Source organism: Lepisosteus platostomus, chromosome 5, assembly GCF_059453375.1.
Source record: "Lepisosteus platostomus isolate fLepPlt1 chromosome 5, fLepPlt1.hap1, whole genome shotgun sequence".
In the NCBI taxonomy this organism is placed as follows: Eukaryota; Metazoa; Chordata; class Actinopteri; order Semionotiformes; family Lepisosteidae; genus Lepisosteus; species Lepisosteus platostomus.
Window position 1 is genome coordinate 50037514 of NC_142615.1, and position 23191 is coordinate 50060704.

General features: G+C 40.2%; 1 protein-coding gene and 1 non-coding gene across 2 annotated transcripts in view; one reads left to right on the forward strand and one right to left on the reverse strand.

The window, feature by feature from the left end:
* Positions 1 to 23191, reverse strand: part of LOC148668498 (uncharacterized) — a 127230-nt gene that overhangs the window by 29719 nt on the left and 74320 nt on the right. The window lies entirely within an intron of this gene.
* trnal-aag (transfer RNA leucine (anticodon AAG)) lies at positions 3296 to 3377 on the forward strand. The gene has a single exon. It is a non-coding gene; the product is annotated as a tRNA-Leu (tRNA).

Sequence of the window (23191 nt, forward strand, 5' to 3'; positions counted from 1 at the left end):
CCGCCCAAAATAGTTCTAAAACAGGAGATGCATCCTCGTTTAGGAACGTGGTATAAAGTGAAATGGTCTGGGAAGAGTCCTTCGTTTGAACAGTTCAAAATAGACGTAAAGGGGTATTTACGGACTCTTTCGAAATGTAAGAACAAGCTGTGCGGACCTTATCTTTATTTACCTTGTGTAATCGTTTTCCAAAAAGTGTAATTGTATTATAGCATGTGCCCCTGACGATTTTCTTGATACCTTATATGTGCTCTTGTTTGTATTGTATGTAGTTTTGTTGTTCAAATAAAATGTAAAAGACACAACTTTCCGGATGCGGCTGCTGTAAAAATAAAATGACATCAAGGGTGCTGTACACAGAGGTCTGAAACCTGCTTCGCAGAAGACCTTTATCCAGAGGTGTTAAAGAAGTCGAGATCTCGCCATGAGAGGGGAAGCATCTCAGAAAAAGCAGGTGCAGTCGATTCCACGGTCATAACGCCACTAAGTCGGGCGACAAGAGCAAAACCCAACCGGCTTCCTCCAGGCAAGTAGTGAGACAAAGAAAGAGGGCACAGCGAGTAGTGTGGCCGAGCAGTCTAAGGCGCTGGATTAAGGCTCCAATCTCTGCGGGGGCATGGGTTTGAATCCCGCTTCTGTCGCGACCTCCTTTCAGCTGACTTCAGACGAAAGGGAGGGAGCTGCTTTTTGGCAGTCTCTCGAGAAACTAAGCAAAGTGTTTAAAGATACTTTCTCAGCTTGACATCAAGGCACAAACCAAAATCCTTCTTGCGTCCTCTCAACCTAAATGCGTTTTGCCACTTTTTGCGTTATGCAGGGAACGACGTCTGCCGAGATCACTTTTGTGTCAATGCAAATCGTAGTGTGCCCTCCGCTTTAATGTTGGTTGTACTGGCGTGCTACTTCTGTCTGTGAAACTTGAATGTTCTGCTTCTTCACACCGAATTGTTGGCAGGGGTTGAGCTTGTTAAATCTTTGGAGAATGGAGTCTGCTTCTTGCTGTTTTTCCTGTGGTTGCAGTTACAAAGTTGATCGTGCTTTCACATTCTGTTAAATTCTGTATTCACTGGCTGAGCTTTATCAGTTGGTTCGAAAAGGAATCTCTGCTTCGGTTCCAGAAAACTCATCTGTAGTGTGTTTTTTCCGTGCCCATGGCAGTCTTTTAAAGCTGGTAGTAATGGCGGCGAAGTTAATTTTTTATCCTCTTTAAAGGAATAAGGACGGGCTGGGGCGAGCTCCATTTACCACTCTTTCAGCTAACCGCCGCACTCGCAAACTGATTACACTGCAGAGCCACAGGTGCCTCGCCTTTCTCCATTCTCAGGGTTAGGGTGAAAAAAAAACTTTGCTGGTATTAGCTGGCCTGCTGGGAGCACCTCTTCTTCACTGATAAGCAAGATTTGTGTTTCATCTTTTGCAAGCTGTATAGATATGTTTCAATACAAGTTGTTCCAGAAAGGAAACGAACACTTGCATTCACCTGGATTAAAAGGCATGGGATTTGCCCGTAAGGATACATTCTGTACAGTAAGACAGGAAGAAAGGCACCGCTGGGAATCAGACCCAGGATCTCCTGTTTACTAGACAGGCACTTTAGCCAACTAAGCCACGGCGCCAGCAAAGTGCTGTCCTTTGACAGCCACTTGGACACGTCTCAACTGCTCTGAGACATCTGCATTCGGTGTGCACCGAGCCTGCTCGCCTTGCAAGTTGCCTCTTTTACATGCGATAGCTCCACCACTAAGAGAAAGGATGAGAAATGGCTTTTATCTGGCACTTTTCATGTCAGAGGATCTCAATCTGCTTTCCGTGTACAAGAGGATGTCCATCTCATGTAGCTAAAGACGTAGACGACAGTGCTCCACTGAAATCTTGATCTCACAACACTCGGCATGACTCCGCTGTGTTCTGCTTTAGACAAAAGGGGGGAAAAGACTTCTTTCATCACACGTTTTGCACTGTTTACGGTGTTTGCAGTGCTCTTTCTTAAATGAAAACCAGGAATCGGCACCATATGAGGTGAGACTAGATAATATTGGAACAAGTAGCCTCGCCATTCCATGCGTGATGTGAGCAAAGTGTAATTCCTGTCTTTATAGTGTGCTTGTTAGAGACTTAGCTGGCACCCAGAGCGCTTTAAATCCGGGAGTCAGCAGCCCAAGACAAGAGAGCTTCCTTCGTCTATGTTTTTTGTGTGGAGGGGGGAAACCATGCGTGTGCTGCAAACGATCTTAGTATCGAAGTGCCGTCCCACATAACCGATCCGAACAATCTGCTTTACAGAGGAGCACTGCCGGAGCTTATGGTTGGCAAACTGAAGACCAGGCCAACCTCTTCTGTGACTCTTGAACACTCAATCTCAAGATTGTGAATTCAAGCTCCACGCTGGCGGGAAATTCCATAGGTAATGATCACATTTTCTTGCATGCTAATCAAAAGAAATATTAAGAAACTTTTCCCCATACCAGTTTTTTACAAAAGTAAAGGCACATGGCACATGTGTGCCACATCACGACCGAGTTTAGTGACAACTACCTCAGAGATTGGAAGCTGGGTAGTTTCAGATCAGATCACTTTTTTATCAAAGGTTCAAGCAAACCCAAATAGTTTTGCAAGAGACATTTCAGTATCCCAGTCAAATCCAGTACGATTGCTGGATCCTTCGAATTCGACTGAACTATAGCACAGATCTGCAGTCCACCATTAGTATACTGTGGGTGTGTTGTATAAGCCATACCGCCCAAAATAGTTCTAAAACAGGAGATGCATCCTCGTTTAGGAACGTGATATAAAGTGAAATGGTCTGGGAAGAGTCCTTCGTTTGAACAGTTCAAAATAGACGTAAAGGGGTATTTACGGACTCTTTCGAAATGTAAGAACAAGCTGTGCGGACCTTATCTTTATTTACCTTGTGTAATCGTTTTCCAAAAAGTGTAATTGTATTATAGCATGTGCCCCTGTCAATTTTCTTGATACCTTATATGTGCTCTTGTTTGTATTATATGTAGTTTTGTTGTTCAAATAAAATGTAAAAGACACAACTTTCCGGATGCGGCTGCTGTAAAAATAAAATGACATCAAGGGTGCTGTACACAGAGGTCTGAAACCTGCTTCACAGAAGATCTTTATCCAGAGGTGTTAAAGAAGTCGAGATCTCGCCATGAGAGGGGAAGCATCTCAGAAAAAGCAGGTGCAGTCAATTCCACGGTCATAACGCCACTAAGTCGGGCGACAAGAGCAAAACCCAACCGGCTTCCTCCAGGCAAGTAGTGAGACAAAGAGAGAGGGCACAGTGGGTAGCGTGGCTGAGTGGTCTAAGGCGCTGGATTAAGGCTCCAGTGTCTGCGGAGGCGTGGGTTCGAATCCCACCGCTGCCAGGTGCTTCTGTTGAGACCTCCTTTCAGCTGACTTCAGACGAAAGGGAGGGAGCTGCGTTTTGGCAGTCTCTCGAGAAACTAAGCAAAGTGTTTAAAGATACTTTCTCAGCTTGACATCAAGGCACAAACCAAAATCCTTCTTGCGTCCTCTCAACCTAAATGCGTTTTGCCACTTTTTGCGTTATGCAGGGAACGATTATTAAATTATTATTAAAGGTTCAAACAAACCCGAATACCTTTGCAAGAGAAATTTCAGAATCCCAGTCAAACCCAGTACGTTTGCTGGATCCCTCAAATTCAGCTGAACTACAGCACAGATCTGCAGTCCATGGTTAGAATACTGTGGGTGCGTTGCATAAGCCATACTGCCCAAAATAGTTCTAAAACAGGAGATGCATTCTCGTTTAGGAATGTGAGATAAAGTGAAATGGTCTGGGAAGAGTCCTACGTTTGAACAGTTCAAAATAGACGTAAAGGGGTATTTACGGACTCTTTCGAAATGTAAGAACAAGCTGTGCGGACCTTATCTTTATTTACCTTGTGTAATCTTTTTTCATAAAGTGTAATTGTATTATAGCATGAGCCCCTGCCGATGTTATTGATATTTTATATGTGCTCTTGTTTGTATTGTATGTAGTTTTATTGTTTTCAGCTGACTTCATATGAAAGGGAATGAATTGCTTTTTCACAGTCTCTCAAGAAACTCAGTTTTAATGCCCTCCATTTTAATGTTGGTTGTGCTTGCGTGCTGCTTCTGTCTGTGAAACTTGAATGTTCTGCTTCTTCACACCGAATCATTGGCAGGGGTTGAGCTTATATAATAATTATAATAAATAACTTTATTTTATATTGCACCTTTAAAGGTGGCAAGCTATATGAGAGCGCATGTAACAGCACAGGACACCCAGTTAGGAGCTCACACAGCTTTCAGCTCAGTGTGCAGCGCTCTCTTGCCTTCCTGAAGATGATGTTAAATTAGTTAAAATCATGTGATAGTTAACAAAGCTTAATAGTGAAACAGCCAGCACAAATGGTTGCGTTTGTGATTATGTCACTTCTCTACTACAGCAGTGTCGATAAAAGAAACTCTGAAACCACTAAAGCACTGCACAACTGAATTCGGGAGAATAATATTAGGGAATCTGAGCGATGTCTGCATACAAGCAATCCAATACAGATGCTGAAGTCTTTAAATATTGACTCTCCCTGTTGTGCTGCCTTTTCCTTGAAGGAAAACTATTCAACTGGAAGAATGTTTATCGCAGGTTTAAAACTTGCTGTTGCTAATTGGAGAAATCCACAAACTCGTGTTTTTCTTGTGTTTTAAAAGACAGCCATACCCACTGACAAAATAACGACACTGCTGCTGATTTTTTCCGGAGCCGAATCACAGTTGACCTTTGTGAGCCAATTGATGAAGCCGACCCAGTGAATACTTTGGCAGAAGGTGGAAGAGCGTTCAACTTTATAACTACCGCAACCACAGGAACAACAGCAAGAAGCAGAATCAATTTCCCATTGAATGGTGCTGTTGTTTGAGGTATGCGTTGTGAACGCATGCAGAGAATCCCACAATTTCTTCTAATCTTGATAAAGTATTCCTGATGGAGCGCTGTGTGCAAAGATTTCATAAACTGTACTCCTGCTGACAATTCGGTGTGAAAAAGCAGAGCATTCGAGTTTCACTGACAAAAGCTGAATGCAAGCCAAAAGCAATATTAAATGGAATTGACAGCACACTACGATTCGCACTGGCTGAAAAGTTATCTCGGCAGCTGTTGTTCCCCGCATGAAGCTGAAAGGGTCAATGAGCATTTCTGTTGAGAAGACAAATTAAAGCTTTTTTTTGCCTTGATGTTGAGCTGACAAAGACTATCTTGAAAGATATCCCAATCTCTCGACAGACTGTCGAATAAATTCTTAACTGATCAAATTCTCATCGGAAGCAAGGTCTTAACATAGAAGAAACTGGCAGCAGCGGAATTTGAACCCATGACTCCAAAAAGACTGTAGCCTAAAACCCAACACCTTAGACTGCTCAGCCACACTACCTTCTGCAGCACATGCCTTCCTCACATTACTCAATTAAAGAACACTGGGCTTTAGCTCTTGTCCAACATGGAAATGACTGTACCTTCGTTTTATGAGATATTTCCTGTCACTTGGTGAAATCTCAACTTCTTTGGCAGCTCTGAATATAGTTCTTCTTTGGAGCAGACTTCAGACCTTTTATTTAATTTATAAAGGAGGGCGCATTCCAAAATGTGTAATTCCTGTTTTAGAAAAGCTCTGGGCGGTGTGTCTTCTTTTAACGCACAAACAGTTTTCTAACTTTATACTGTAGATCAGTGCAGCTATCGTACTGGATTTAGCTGGGATTCTCAAATTTTTCTTAAGAAGGTATTCAGGGTTGCTTAAAACTTGAATAAAAAGGTGATCTGAAACTACCTACTGTACCTTCCAATCTCTGATGTTGCTGTAACTAAACTCGGATGTGGTCTTTTGCAGATGTGCAGTGTGCCTTTACTCTTGTCGTATTAAACATTACCTCTGTTGTTGGGCAGAGTTGAAGGGGAACAAACTGCACAGAAAATTACGGAACGATAAAATGTTTCTACACTTCAAAATGTCCCTTTAAAACCCTCCTCACACACGTCGGTGTGGGGAGTGGGCAGGTAGAGAGGTTTTACAGATGCTCATGATATTTCTCATGGGGTGTTACCTGTCGTAGTATCTCTCTCTGCGCCTCTGCGGCTGAAGTGTGAGGTAACGTTTTGAACAGCCTCTTTGTCTTACAAAACAAGAAATGAAAATCAACTGGTAAATTGAACAGTGCAGTAATCAGCAAAGTATACATTAGGAAGCAATTAAACAAAAGATTAGCAAAAATTGAAGTTGAGTAGATTGGAGAAAGAAATTAATTCTATTTGTAAGCAAACGAGAACCCACGCTGGGCATGAATCACACCAATCTTTCCGCATTTCTGAAACGTTTGATTGAATTGACAAAGAAATCCTCTCCCGATCTTCATCTTTGAAAAGGTTAACCTTTTGAGCCAGCAGGTGTAACACTGCAAAGCTGCCTGTTTCTCACAGATGTTTGAAGCTGTAGATAACATTTTGCATGTTTGTTGCCATGGCTTAGCTGGTTAGTGTGCCTGACTAAAAAACAAAAGATCCTGGGTGTGAATCCCAGTGGTATCTATTCATAAACAGCAGGCCAATCACTGCCAATATTTATGGAGCTCAATTTAAGGATGAAAGGATATGCATGTGTTACAGCTTTCTGCAGGTGTTTTATGTTTTAGCACAAGTGTTTGCTCTGTGGCACAATGGAGGGCGTGTTGGACTTCTAGATGTTAATAGAATTAAGTCATTCAAAGGTTGTGGGTTGGAGTCCACCCAGAGTCACATGTTATTTTGATTCAGCCTTTCGAAATCCTCTAGGGATTGGTGTTGATCAAGTCAAATAAAGGACTTCTTCTGAGTCGACAGTCGAAAATGAACAAGCGGCCACAAGGGAGAAATTAGCACTGGACAAGGTCGGTGATCGCATTATTCCTATCCTGTAGTCCTTGCACTGGTTCCCTGTCAAGTTTCATGTCGACTTTAAAATCCTCATGCTCACCTATGAGCCTCTCCATGGCTTGGCACCTCAGTACCTGTCTGAGCTCTTATTGCCCTACTCCCCTAATCGCAACCTTGGCTCTTCTAATTCTGGTCTCCTATCTGTCCCCCAAGCCCGTCTACACTCTACGGGTGACAGGGCCTTCTCCGGTTATTCCCCCAACCTCTGGATCTCTATCCCCAAGGATATCAGAGAGTCACCTTGTCTAAACTCCTTCAAATCCAGACTCAGAGCCTCCTTCTTTAGAAGAGCCTTTAATTAACTATTCTTTACCCCTTTGCTCCTACTGTATTTAGTACCACCATCTACAGATGCAGCCATTCAAAATGGGTGAGGTATTTCGCGGCATACCCCGGTGGGCGTGTCACGGTATCACGCATTTCACGCATTTCACGTGTGTCACGTGACTAAGTATCCGGCGTAGCCTTGTAAAACCGCCAGGGGGAGCTTAACCTCTCATGTACAGCATTTGAGCCTTTAATTTTGAACTGTGTATTACAGCATGTTAATCATCAGTCATTAAAATGTTGGTATATTTTATGAAAGCAAGATTGCTCAGTTGGACAAAAGTACACAACCTACCTTTATCAGAAATATTTATGCATCAAAGCCTTTACTGAAGATATTACTAATAGTATTAATAATGGATGGCTTTGGACAAGCTGTATACTCAAAGTATAATTTCTTTAGCACATTTGTACAAGCACTTGGAATCTGTCCAAGCCATACTTTGTCAGGCATTTTGTTTTACTTCAACGGGCATAAAAACTTCCTTGCTTTTAACAGGGCGTTTCATAATTTCTAGCTACGAAAATGATTTAAAATGCGACACCTATCATTCAACTAGAGCTTAAAATATCACAAGGAAAAATACACACCGGTATTCCATTTCTCCCTAAACATTGTAAGCTTTGAAGTCTTTAACTAACGTGATACCGGAGTCAACAAGCATACTTTTAGAATTTGATTAAAAGGGAATATAATATGGAATCGCGTATCTAAAGAATTTAATAACGGTATGATTATATCCGTGTACTGCGGCAGGGCTGTGTAGGGCTGTTTCGCCTGCCTGATTATGCGAGCTGTCTTGTAGCCTACTGGTCTAGGTGCATGACTACCAACTAGCACGTTGTGTGTTTGAATCCAGCTGGTGCTGGACTTTACATTTTTATTTATTTATTTTTTAATCGCGTAACATAAACATACTACCGTATGCAAACTGTACTGTATACAATATGTATATGTATATTTAATGTCTTAACTGTGCCCGTTTAAGTATTGAATATTCATATCTAATTTTACCACTGAAGGGAAATCTTAACATAAACATACGGTATATGGCTGGTCTCGGTACTTTAAAGAAAAAAATACACACCGGTATTCCATTTCTCCCTAAACATTGTAAGCTTCGAAGTCTTTAACTAACGTGATACCGGAGTCAACAAGCATACTTTTAGAATTTGATTAAAAGGGAATATAATATGGAATCGCGTATCTCAAGAAATTAATAACGATATAATTATATTCATGTTGCAAAAGAACTGCAACGGACATAAAAACTCCCTTGCATGGTTTCATTACGACCAGAATCGGTCTTGAGATATTTTTAAATTGATTTACAGTATTTGAGAGGTATGTCTTAACACCGATACTACAGTGCTTAAGTACTGCTCACGTATATGTTTCTAGGTTTATATTATGCATTTCATACGGTCAAATTACTTTTGAGCAACTAATAAGAAGCGCGAAACGGTATGCGTTTTACTTTCGTTTTGTGCTGGGACCCGTGGATTGATTAGAGATATCAAGTACATACAAGTCATTTTTTAAATGTTGTAGTTCGTCTTGAAAATATGTTACGAGTACATCATCTATCAACAATTACACAGGTTCTGTTTCCATATTGCGGATTTTGGTTACGTAATATTATTTTCTAGATTTCACGTTGTGAATATGATGGGATGTCTGATGGGATGTTTCTAAAAATCCATCCTCTGTAAAACGTCTTCTCTAGTTGTCCTGCATATGTATTCGCTAATGAAGCTGTGTGTTCTGAGCCTGGATCTCTACATTTCTGTATGAACCAGCTTAGAGGGCTAAAGACAGCTTGTGTTTAAATTGACTTGATGTGACTTGTTCTGTGCCAAGTCACATTATTTTATAGCGTTTTTAAAGCGTTATCAAATGCGGTGTTACTGTAGTTTACTGAGTCCCATGTCACATGGTCTGTGATTGAAACCTGTAAAACCGGTTTAATTCGTCACAGCCAGCACTCTTCAGGTGTGAGGGTCTTCTGCTCAGAATGAAACGCTAAAATGTTTGTGTATATTCTAATGGTAGTGGGGGCAGGGTGTGTGGGAACACCCTGCATTGGAGATCTATGTTCTTCACACCTGAAACATTTTCTCTGAAAGGATTTTCTTCGCAGTTTAACCGATCTTGTTACAGCATGTTACAGTTTACTATTATTAACCATATTAATTTTAAGTGCTTAATGTAAAATCTTGTAAAAATATATTTTCATTGTTCAAATATACATTAATATACATTAAGTCTGACTATCATATAATAAGTTAAATACAAAACTAAAGAAAAAATAGGGTTAAATATAATTCAAAATATTTTGCTAACAATGTTAACTGTTTATGAATAATAAAATGTATTAACTAAGGAGTAGGATGGCACAGTTGTTAGTATGTTTTTTGTTTTGTTTCTTTTTCTTAAATACAACAGTAGTACCTGATGTCTCAGTGGCTTTCAAAATTAAATTATGCATGCAAACCTGTGAACTAGAAAGATAACTAAGATATCCATCCATTATATTCCATAATATCCATGAAATATATGGCGCTGAAATACAGTATGTGTGACGCATAAAAGACACCAAGGGATTGGGTGAGCTCCCATCACAAAAAAAAAACTGCAAACCTGCACTACAGCGACCATAGTACAGTATGGAGACCAAGGCGTTTTACGGGAAGAGACGGGGTGCTTCTGCCGCCCCAGCTTCCAAAGAGCGAAGGGTAAGCAAATACAGCAGACTTCATCTGAAATACGCGATTACAGCGCATATTACAAGGTATTATTGCCGTTTTGAATTTTAAATTCAATTATAATTATTTCTTCGTAGCCTGTTCTTCAAGAAAACACCGCACGGGCGAAACGATCTACCACCAGGACAGTAAAAAAGAAAGCTGTAAGACGGAAAAAAAGAAAAGTTTATTTTGACTTCTGTTCCACGACTGATGAATACTACTGTGTGACTTTATTTCTTACATGAATTATGTTATTTTGCCACAGGCCGTGGGTCTCTGCTCTCGGCCACTGGCCAGGGTGCCAACCTGTAGAAGCAGCACCTGTATGGAGACATTTCGGCAGCAGCGGGAGCATTACGATGCATTACTGGGGAGGATTGGGAGGCTAGAGTTCCAGCAGTCAAACAGTTGAGCAGCTGTCTCCCGAAAAGTGCCTCTCCCCGCCGCGCAGGCTGCAATGCCTGGCGGAAGCTCTGCCCCCCGCAGAGCACACACCGCCTCAGGACACTCCATCCCGGCCTCTCAGTTCACCACCGCGCAGGAATCTGTTGATGCTGTCCCCGCCGGCTATCTCCCCCCAGGAAGCACAGCGGAATTCACAGATGCCAGTGGGACGAATAATTCCCCCAGATGTCCAACTGCTACCCATCACCCAGGAGATGGAGGGGGGGTTGTACTTGCAGTGCATCGGCATAGACGGGAAAGCAAGAGCCGACCGCTACGCCACCCTCGTGTTTCGAAATCTTGTGACTTTTGAAACTTACTGGGGGTGGACCACGTCTGTAAATTTCGATGGGTCCAGAGGCAAAAGTGCCTTGCCTTGCAATCTCCGGGAAACCATTAGTACGATGGTGAATCGGAGATTCTCAACCCTTGCTGCGTACAACTGGAAAATAATTCGTGATCGGATCAACGAAATGCTTCGTAGGAAGAGGCGGTCTTTTCCTCTTGTCTAACAGTCTGTCCACAGACAAAACATTCCTGTTAGACAAGAGGAATTGAAAAAAAAAAAAATTTTGTCAATGAAAAACGGTGTGTGTGTCTCTCCCTGCTGGATGTCCCTCTCACAAACTGCTGAATGAATAAAATAATTTTATTGAAAACGAGTTTGCAATTGTCTGGTCTTTAAATTCTTGAGATACGCGATTCCATATTATATTCCCTTTTAATCAAATTCTAAAAGTATGCTTGTTGACTCCGGTATCACGTTAGTTAAAGACTTCGAAGCTTACAATGTTTAGGGAGAAATGGAATACCGGTGTGTATTTTTTTCTTTAAAGTACCGAGACCAGCCATATACCGTATGTTTATGTTAAGATTTCCCTTCAGTGGTAAAATTAGATATGAATATTCAATACTTAAACGGGCACAGTTAAGACATTAAATATACATATACATATTGTATACAGTACAGTTTGCATACGGTAATATGTTTATGTTACGCGATTAAAAAATAAATAAAACTGGAAGGTCCAGCACCACCATTATGTTTATATGGTTGTTTTTGTTGGTTGGTTGTTATTATGGTTATTAATAATACGATCTATACTGTAGTTGAAATCTGAGCCTAAATAAAAAGAAAAAGCAAGTGATTAGGTTTATGAGCAATCTAATTACATATTCGTTTAAAACGCTATATAAAATAAAATTTGCTGGACAGAGCGGTGAACATTATTATGCATAAGACAAAGATAACGATCCTGATCAGTTTAGAAATCTGTGTACGCTGTAAGGTTTTTACTTCTTAAACTTTTAAAATACACGTTTTGAATAGAAAGAAATCCTCTTCCTGGCACAGTGTGTATAGCAAACCAGCACGTCTTTTTTCTCCAATCAGAGGGGTGTCAGATAGTGTCAGCCAATCACCATTCTGCGTTGGGTAGCAACGGGTGACTGTTCTCAGGCGGAAGATGTAAACAGCTTAATGTTCGTGTTAAATAATTTTTTTTAATTCAATTAAACGGGCACAGTTAAGACATTAAATATACATATACATACTGTATACAGTACAGTTTGCATACGGTAATATGTTTATGTTACGCGATTAAAAAATAAATAAATAAAAATGAAAAGTCCAGCACCAGCTGGATTCGAACACACAACCTGCCAGTTGGTAGTCACGCACCTAGACCAGTAGGCTACAAGACAGCTCACATGATCAGGCAGGCGAAACAGCCCTACACAGCTCTGCCGCAGTACACGGATATAATCATACCGTTATTAAATTCTTTAGATACGCGATTCCATATTATATTCCCTTTTAATCAAATTCTAAAAGTATGCTTGTTGACTCCGGTATCACGTTAGTTAAAGACTTCGAAGCTTACAATGTTTAGGGAGAAATGGAATACTGGTGTGTATTTTTTTCTTTAAAGTACCAAGACCAGCTATATACTGTGTTTACGTTCCAAAATTAATATCGTTTAAGGCCTTCACACGCGTTACAGTATGCTCCTATTCTTTTTATGCTCAGCTACTAAGATTTCCCTTCAGTGGTAAAATTCAATATCTACAACGGGCACAGTAAAGACGTTTACAGTAAGTCTTTCTACGACAGACCAACGGACCACGAGTGCCCCTGTCGGTCAACCAATCACGCACCGCGGTACCCCGTGTCATCATACCTGCGGTATCTGTACCGCGGTGTCTGTACCGCGCACTTTGAATGGCTGCATCTGTACTGTCTCCTTTAACTGTGTATTCTCATCCTGCTTATCTTGTGTATTTTTTCATTGTATTGTTCTAATTCTGCAAAGTGCTTTGAGAAGCCACCTTTAAAGGTGCTATATAAAGTAAAGTTTATTATTATTATTATTAATAATGAACAGTGCATTTAACACTGAGCACACTTGGTCCTTCTTTGAGAAGGACTGCAGGGGTAGGGAACAAGCTTTTCACATGTGTTGTTGAAGACCATATCATCACTTTGTTGCAGGAAATGTCTGAATGCCATCATCGGAGTAAGGACAGGATCAGGGTTCGGGGAAGTCTTTTTGATGCCTGAAACTGTGTGGTTCCTGGTTGTAACGGCTGGCACTCTACACCTAAACAACAGAGAACACAGTTGACATCGCTGAACTGCCTAGCGGACATTTTGTCGCCTTCTTCTGACCTGTATTTAAAGCAATTCTCTAAAAACTTGGCACATTATATCTGTTGTACCTTTATGGAGGGTGAGCGCACTCATAAGGATCATAGATTCGATCACAAGCATCTAAAAATTAGCGTGAGAAAATGACATCACGCTATAAGGTTGAATGGCACGAGTTCTCCTTTTCCCTCTGTAGAAAATGTGTGTTTTAAAGGAGATGTCATGTTATTTTTTTGCCAGACAAAGCCATGCCGTAAGAACAGTGTGGTTATTTAAATGTATTGGTATGAAATTGGTTTAAATCAAAGGGATGTAACAACAAAAAATTAAGTGCTTCTTAACACAGAGATAGTTGGAGATATTTGGCAGCAGTGGGATTCCAACTTACGTCCCCAAAGAGTCTGGACCTTTAATCCAGCTCTTTAGAGTGCTCGGCTGCATTAGCCCTGAGTGCCTCATACCTCACACTGGCTCAGAGAAAACTGGGTGGCTTGCAAAGACTGGTAGGAGAGGAAAGGAATAAATACTTATTTTTTATCTGCTAAAAGAAGAAAGGAAATATTTGATAATTGTCTAGCAGTTGTTTTGATCAAATTATTGTAATGCAGTGGCAGGTACAATTAAGGTATAATATGTACATGAACTGAGTCTGAAATCTGAGTTGGTGATGGCAACTGACTATCACTGGAGGACAGTTCATCATGAGTGGGTAAGCCTGCATAATGAGGGAGAAGAGATTGGCCTCTGTGACGCAGTGTCCAGTGACACTAACTATCTGTCCTACTGTTCTCTGCTAACGTAGAGGGTGAATGTTGTTTAAGGTGAATGTAAGGTTTCTTTTTTGTAAAATATTTTCGAGCACATTTTTGTTGCTGAAACTTTATCTTGTGCATTTGAATTAATTCCAATATTGTCACATAATTCTATACATTGTTTCATCAGACTAGAACATTTAGAGGAGCTCAATTGCATTCATGAATTGCATAGTGATAGTATTTCTTGTCGTTTAAATATTTCAGTCAAAAATGTAGAGAAGGTGCTCCTGTTTTCACCATTATAAAAACTGTTTCACCAGTAATATTTACTCTCATAAAAGTATTGTAATTGTATTGTTCTGTGACAGTCTTGAGTGTCCTTCTCTTTTACTGCACTACACTTCTCCAGGAGCCAGTTCAGCACACGAGGATCCTCCGTCAAACAAACACTGCAATAGCTTGATAAAAGACACTTCTCATCCTTTCTCTTAGTGTTGGTGCTACTATTCTATGCAAAGGAGGTGCCTTGACAATTAAAGGAGTCTTCATGAAGGTGTTAATGGCAAGCTCTCCACTGGCAATTGACCGGGCTTTTGAAGAAACCAATCTCATTCAACAACCATACAAATTGCACAGCTTAAGGCACATGAAGCGAAATTCGTGAGCAGATAGACACAAAACAATGTCGCTTCACATTATTTGCAAAGCTGTTTTGCTTGTCTAACCACCTCTTCCTACTTTGCAGTGAGCACATATATTTTATTTTCGTCTCTTATATTTTCCTTGATATTTTACTATCCCTTTCCCCCATGTGGAGATGAATCCACATCCAAAACCCCATGTTTCACCCTGCATTTGTGCCAGTTTTACAATCTGTGTAAAAGCCTGCCTTACACAGGTCTAGTGGTACAATCAGTCAGTCTGTGTTACTTATATAGCTGTGTAGAGTGGAGTCATGCTGAGGTTATAAGTTCAAGCCTCCCCTGGAGCCATTAAGTCTTCTGAATGTTTTTCACTCATAAAAAGTTCATTCGCCGTAGCAGTTTCACTGTGACTTTGCAGGTAAAATATTCTTAATGAGAATAATATTTTGTATGCGATAAATAACCGCACCAGAAAATATTGGAGAGAAATGGCTTGTCGCGCTATTTTCAGCAGACACTCAGACACAGAAATGTCTTGTCATTAAAGAAAATTTATGAAGAAGAGGTGTGACATCATTGCAAAGGCGATATTTTCTGATGTCTGTCTTGGTTAATAATCATTTGCGTGGGAATTACTTCTGTCATTATTACTAATACTGATAAAAACAGAGAACTCACAGCTCTCTGGATGTTGGTCATGACTCTAGAAAGTGTTTTTATTTGCAAGCGGCTCTGGAACTCAACACCTGTTGATGGGTCACTTCTGTCAGACACATCAGTGGAACCCAAGCCCACCTACACACACATTCACACACACTGATAGATACACTGTACACCTACACTCTCACACACATTTACACTCACAGACACATCACACATTTATACACTTACACACTCACATATATACACTCACACATGCTATCATCATTAATACTCACATAGACGCAGGCACTACACACACTAACAGACATACCAACACATACACTTACAAATATAAAACTACACACTGACAGACACCACACACTCACAGACACACACCATACACACACATTCACAGGCATGCATTCACAGAAACAGACACTACGCATACTCACAGACACACAGACACACACTTATAGACACCAAACACTCAGAGACCTCACACGCTCACACACTAACAGCCCACACACGCATAGACACCACACATGCACAGACATGCACCCACACACGCACAGATACCACAAACACACTTATCCACAGATACACAATAACTAAAACAAATATAAATACTACTAATACTACAACAGTAACACTATCACTAAAACTGACACAAACTACTAATAATAACAAAAATGTTGTTACTGAAACTAACATTACTACTAGTGTTAATACTCTAACAGTAACACGATAATTATAATTAATATTAACATGAATATGAACATTAAAACTAAAACAATCAGTAGTGCCACTGTCATTAATACTCACATGAACACTAGCATTAAAACTACCAGTTGTACTCTCACTAATATTAACATGAAGACACTGATATTAGTATTAGTTGCTGCCCGTGACGTCACACCGCTCTCTGTGACAAATGCTAGACACTTAAACGCGTGCAGTGACGGAGCGCCTGTCGCCTTGGTTACCATTCTTATGATTTATAAACACTGGAAAAAAGCATTTAAACTGTTACTTACATACATTTATGAACTTGAAATATAATTTTCTAGCTCTAGGATACAGTTACCTAAATAATAATATGAATAATCATTGTTTAATTTCAGATTGAACATTATTAACCCTATCTATCTATGAATTGGCTACATTACTCTGCTCTCCTCCCCACTGATAGCTGATGTGTGGTGAGCGTTCTGGCGCACTATGGCTGCCGTCGCATCATCCAGGTGGATGCTGCACATTGGTGGTGGTGGAGGGGATCCCCATTACCTGTAAAGCGCTTTGAGTGGAGTGTCCAGAAAGCGCTATATAAGTGTAAGCAATTATTATTATTATTATTATTTATTAACTGTTTTTTAGATATTTAAACAGGATCAAGAAAAGAATCAGTACTCACCAATCGGTGAAGTTAATCGATTTTTCTACGGTTCTTCAGTTGAAATAATTGGTTGTCGATAGATAAGTGATCAATAACTCTTCTCCGTGCACTCCGTGCGCCTCCCGCGCTCTTTCTCTCTCTGATCCCGGCTCTCTGGCTGGTGTCTGTGACGTCACAGCGCTTATTCTGACAGAACATAGCGCGTCTCTGCTGCTTTTGTGTGTCTTTTTCAGGAATACCAGAGGTACTCGAAATGTTGCAAAAAGAAAAGCGTCTTTTTCGTTTTGTAAAAAAGTGAGTGCTGATTTTTATTTTAAACAGGAAATGCATGCATGTTGAAACACTAAATTCTATAAATAATTGAGAAATAATAAAGCCAGGAAAACATATGTAAAAATACAATTTGATCACATAATTTACTTCATTACCTCTGGTGGTTAAATGTTTTTTTCTGTTGTGTTTTTTTCTCTTGTACCTGTTTCTGATCCTCTGGTTGTAGTTATATTTGTAAATTCCATACGTTTAATTAAAAAAAGAGCGCGTCTCTGCTGGAGGAGACTCCTATCCGGAGCCCGGAGGGCTTTTCATACAAATATAACATCTCCCCCCCCAAAAAAATGGGCTGTGAAGAGAGGCGATTTATAACAGTTGGAGGAGGAGAGCGACAAACCGAGGAATGAAATTCATTAAACAGAAAGAAAAAAGTTTACTTCACAGATTAATGCGTTACAAAGCGTACCCGCGTGGAGCAGTAGAGAACGAGCAGGAGTCCCTGAAATAAGCGCTTTTAAGGGTTTTACACGAATCATCAGAGTATAGAACCTAGGAGGATCAGACTCATGTTCCTGGAGGTTAAAATGTGTATCCTGGTTTCATTTCCACCCAGCTCTCAGCTCTATAGGTAGTCTGATGATTTAAATTAACTGTATAACTGTTACAAGACTTCATCTAATTGCACATTTATAAGACTGTCTGTGAGACACTTGTGAGAGCAGCTGATTCCCAGGTCTGGTGTAGAATCACCAGAGCACTGCTCAGAGATACAGACTGGTCAACTGGTCACTATTGTAGTCACGACCATCGGCCCATTGGCTACTAATAATCAATATACTGATCAGAGTGTCAATACTGCTGTTTATTACATAAATACTAATATAATTCCACACTCACTTGTGTTATAAAACACTTAAAAAACATGTTTGGAGGCTGATATACAGTAAAGAAAGTAATACTGAAGGGATGGAAGTCCTGGAAAGGGTTAATAGAAGCTTCTTGCTTCTGACCTGGAACAGAGCCCACAGCTGCCAGATCAGTGACCCCTGAGCCCAGTTCACAGAGAGGAGAACCAGGAGCTCTTCTGTGTTTCTAAGAGGACTGGGAGAAAGGAGAAAAGGGGGAGATGTGACTTGAGTCCAGGCTGTTCTGTCTGATATTGTTCATGTAGCAGCACTGATTGTCTGAATATCTTCTGGTTCTGGATTATTAGGATAGAGAGCAGTACGGAGTTGAGCTTCTGTCTGAGTGTGAGTCTAAGCTGTGAATCTGACTGAGAAGAGAATAATGTTTTTTTTTATTCTGCCTCAGAATTTTTCTTATTTGCCAAGGGGTGTTACATCCCCTTCAGATACTCTGCACAGACTGCCAGAGAGAAGAGGAGAGAGAGATGGACAGATAAGAGCACACGCAGCGAGAGAGACATACGTCTTGATTTATTTTGAAGCAAGTGTTCATTTCTTTGCTGGAACAAGTTGTTTCTGAACTTCAAGAAATTCAAACAACTTATGAAAGATAAAATACAAGTCTTGCTTATCAGGACCGAAGAAATACCGCAGGAAAATGCCAGTGATTTTTCTCCTTTTAACGAAAAGTGGAGAAAAACAACGGCAGTGCATTTCCTTCGGCTTGATTTATCTTAATACAAGTATTCACTTCCTTTTCTGTAGATTACAGCCTGCGAAAGATGAAATAAAGTTATTGGTTATTCATGGTCAGTGCAGGAGAAATACTGCTGGCTGGCAGGAAAATGTCAGTATTTTATTTTAGCTACAAACGTGTGAATGTCAAAAAACAACGGGAGTGTGTTTCTGTGCAGCTATTAAATAAAGGGCTGGTGGTTCAAACCCACTCAGGGATGTGCTTCAGATTGTTCTGCTATAACCATAATCTCTTCTTAAACTTGATGGGATTTCTTTGTAAACCCTCTTGATCTTTGCAGGAAATGTGCATTTTACTCGTGTGGAACTACATGTAAACAATTAAGTACCTAAGTCAATGTTCAAGAGAACCATTTTCACGTGTGGAATTTTATCTTCAACTGGCTGTCAGGAGAATTCATTTATACACCCGTTGTATCCTTAGCAAAAATATTTTAAAATTAGAACACAGATTTGTTGGAGAACTTGACAATCCTTGACAATCATTAAATGAGCATTATACAAATGTGCGTTGATATTTTGTATATGTACCTTAATTGTAATAAATATAAACATAATTGATTTGATATGAATGTTCATTTGAAGGATTTGAGGAAACTATCAAGGATCTCAGAACAACCAAAGATACATTTGGGCATCTGCTATTGGTAAAGATTAACGAATACAGTAAGTTTGAAGCTTGCACACACACGAGAGACAAAAAATCAAAAATCATCATCATTAAACTGACGGTGTGTATAGCAGAGGATGGTTTCGATCCATCAACCTCTGGGTTATGGGCCCAGCACGCTCCCGCTGCGCCACTCTGCTGACGGCTGTCATAGTGTGATTCAACACATTTGCTCTATCTTTGCTTTCTAAAAGTGCGCCCGGGATGAAAAGTTTAAACGGTAAACGCAGACGTCACCTTGAGCACTTGGTCTTTTATAGTACAAATATCACACGCTGCACTACATGGGCGTGTCTTCAAGATCGTTGTGAACCAAAGCTTCTGCTTTCCGAGGCAACTGATTCTTTCGTCGTTAATTTCCAAATCTTCAATGAGAATCAGTGAAACGAAAACCAAACACATGTACACACTCGCGTCGTAGCGTGAAAGAAAAATGATGTGAGCATTTGAGAAATAACGAGAGTAGTCTGAACAGCTCCAACCTATCAACTGTTCTACAGTGATCGCTCCCTCTACACCCAGTTTATAACACTGAAAATGATTCAGGAAGCACAGCAAAGTTCCAAAACCAGCGGTTGAAAAGCGTCTAGATACATAAGATGACAATTTCTCAAAAGTAAAATCTTAATCTTTGAAAGATTGTCATCCATATATTTTCGTTTTTCTCTTTTTTACATAACACGCTTTCGAGAAATAGACTGTCTTGTAATGAAAGCTGCATTAGAAAATGTGTATCTAAATTAAAATCGGGAATATGTCTTTTGCGTTATTCAGCTTTCTTAGCGCTTGGGTCTCGATTCAGATATTGCAATGAAAGCAACAGGGGAGTAAGTTTTCCTTTTCTAAATCAAAGGTGATCTGCTCACAAGGAAGTATAAAAACTTCAGCGTTTACTTTTTGAAGACCGCAAATTGTCGAAACACTGTTGCTTCATAAGCTAATAAGTAAGGTTTCTGAGCACGCATTGTATTACTAATGCTATTATTAAAAAAAGCTTAAATTCACATAATGGAATTTGGACGGCTTTAAGTAGTCTTTTGTACAACTTTACTTGCCCGCTGAGTAGAGTTTTAACCAACGACAGCAGATGTAGCAGTAATAGCAACAACGTGGTTAGAGTGTCACAATACACTCCAAGAAAGAATTGCGGCTTCAGATCGTTTTGTTCTGTTGAAGCTGCCTACAGGCTCTAAATTGTTGACATTGGCTGTGATCTTTTTTCAGGTTTCATAAAATTCTTCACATATTTGAAATATTTCATTCGGGTTCGCCTAATACACGGTGCAAACCGTACCTGCAGCAGAATGCTGTGGCACATGAAGTTGTTTTGTTTAGCGGTTGTAAGGATTGAGGAGCGTACTACAAATCGAGCAAGCGAAAAGAAAATTAAACATGAGTCACTTTTTGGATTGCTAATCCATTGTGCTCTGCTCGTCTAGGTTCAAATCCCATCCTTGTCATGGTTAAGGCTTGAGACGTGTGTGTTTTTTCTAAACGGTGTTTGCATTTGTTTCCTCTTTTACTACTGTACTAGAGCAGTAATATTTCTAGCGGTGGAAGAACATGGTATCACAGGCTGACAGCAGGAACACGTGGCCAGAAGCTGCAGTACATTGGTTTGGGAACAGCAATAACCTTCCTGTGGAGACAGGTGCGCCGGTATTAATACAGCTCTTTCGAGCGGGAAGAGTAACAAGAACTGACTTAAACTTACCAGTTATGTTCAATAGCTAAAAACGCAAAACCAACCTCTTCAGTGGTTGAATCTAAATAACAGAAGCCAATGCTGCCATCAAAGGAAAAAAAAATCCTGAGTTATGTAGTTTTGAGACTAAATATCTGACTTTCAGTTTGAAGCGGTACAATGGATTCTAGGTCACTTTCGTTCTTGATTCAGGATATATATGAGTGTGCTAATGGTTAAAACTGTGTTTACATGAGCTACAAACGTTAACATTTTCATTGCGAGAAGAAAGTCAGTCCGTGCGCATTTCTCAGCATGCACATTGTCAGGAAAATTAAACCCACAGTGCCAGCAAACCTTTCGATAGCCTGTAGGTACTGCCATTGCAAATATAACAGGTTGTTCATACACACATATGATATCGTTGCTATCTCGTAATAAGGAGATAATTTGGTATTTATTAATTAAGATTTTTTTCCTGGGTGGCAACAATGCGCTTCCGCAATAAGTCATAGACTCTGCTTTCAAAATAGCTGCACCAGGCACTTGGACACAGATAAACAAAGGGATTTAAAATTCAGGAATATGAATGGTCAATTGCTTACAGTTGGGTTTTTACGTTTTCTTATTTAGCGATTTGTGTATCAATCTTTTAACAATTCATTAAAATGCTACAATATGTAAAATAAAAACAACAGCACCGTTAAATGAAGGGGAGACAGGTCGTTTTTTTTACAATCAGATTCCAATCTCTAATGCTGTGTGTGAGAGCTTAGGTAACTTTCCTTTTCTCACATTTTCTGACGACTATTCCAAAGGGGCACCCTGTCAACTCCTAATACTTTGTATGTTTGATTATTGTCGTTTTATTTAGAAAAAGTTCAATATTGATCATAACTTAAGAAAATTACGATCACGAATAAAAAAAGGGGCTAAAGATGTGAGTTGCTCTTGAATCAGAGCCGGGTGAGACGGGCTTCTGTTCTGATATGATTGTACGAGAAGCAGGAGGAATCGCTTCACTCCTATGGAGCATGAGCTGAATCAGGAGGGAGACATTTTGTATGCTCGTGCATATGTTAACGCATGACCTACATCATAAAACTAAATTATAAACTAACATTAAGTTGTCAAAGACATTCATTTATATACAAACAAGAGACAGACATAGCAATGGTTCTACATTAACTTGTCCTACACTGATCAGACTAATTGAAATGTATGAAAGCCCGTTTCTGCCAGGGAGTTAAAAAAACGCGCTATGGTATCGCAGAATTCCGACTAAGTAACTCAAAATTGCGACTTAGTAACTCAGAACTGCGACTTTATATCTAAAATGTTCTTTAGCTCAGCTAGCAAGGCCTGGATTCAAGCTAATACAGTTAGTAGGGTGGGAGCGGCGAGGGCACAAGCCCTAGAACCCGAATCCGTTACAAGAACAAAAGGACAGACAATGAAATATGGGCTATTTCGAAGTCGCAAATGTGAGATATAAAGTCAAAATTCTGAGTTTTTAGGTCGCAATTCTGAGATTCAAAGTCACAATTCTGAGATACCATAGTGCGTTTTCTTTTACTCCCTGGAGGAAACGGGCTTCCATTGGTTCTCAGTGCTGCGAAGCAAAAGCAATCTCTGAGAAATCAGACAAATTATTATCAGAACATGTCAAAAGCTGATCAGTATTTCTTAACTGGGAAGCAAAGAAATGCTTGTATTACACATTTTAATATGACATGCAATTACACATGAAAACTAGTAAAATTATTTTCATTGCGGTAAGTGTTGATAGAACAGCCCCCTCGATAAAAGAAAGTGTGGACGGACGTGTCGCATGTTCCGTACTCTGTCTGACAGCGAGTTTAACACACTGTCCTTGGAAATTAGAAACTAATTGAACAATAAATTAATCTGAGCAAATTTTACACGTGTGGGTGATTTAATTCTGTTAAATTACGTGGAACTCCTCCGCTGGGGTCAGATACACACGGGAAAGTGTTCAGGCGGCTTCACGGAGTCCCGCCTCAGACTGGAAGCAGGTTCTAATTAGACGCTGAGAACAATCCGGGTCTCTGTGTGTAATTGATTGTGTTGATTGAGCGGTAGTGCGACCATGTGTGTGGTAGCATAGTCCTGCTAGTATAAAAACCTAGTCACCGCATTCACACTCTATGCTCTCTTGTTTCAACATAGTTTGGTGGTTTATTTGTCTTACTTCTGTAGCAGTTTAGCGGGACGTCAATTTGGCAATGCGCTTGTTTCTCTTTGTGCTGTGCCTGTGCGCAGGGGCCGGGCTCCCCGCACTGATCTCCGCCGGGCCGGCTGGCTGGGACTTGTCCAGA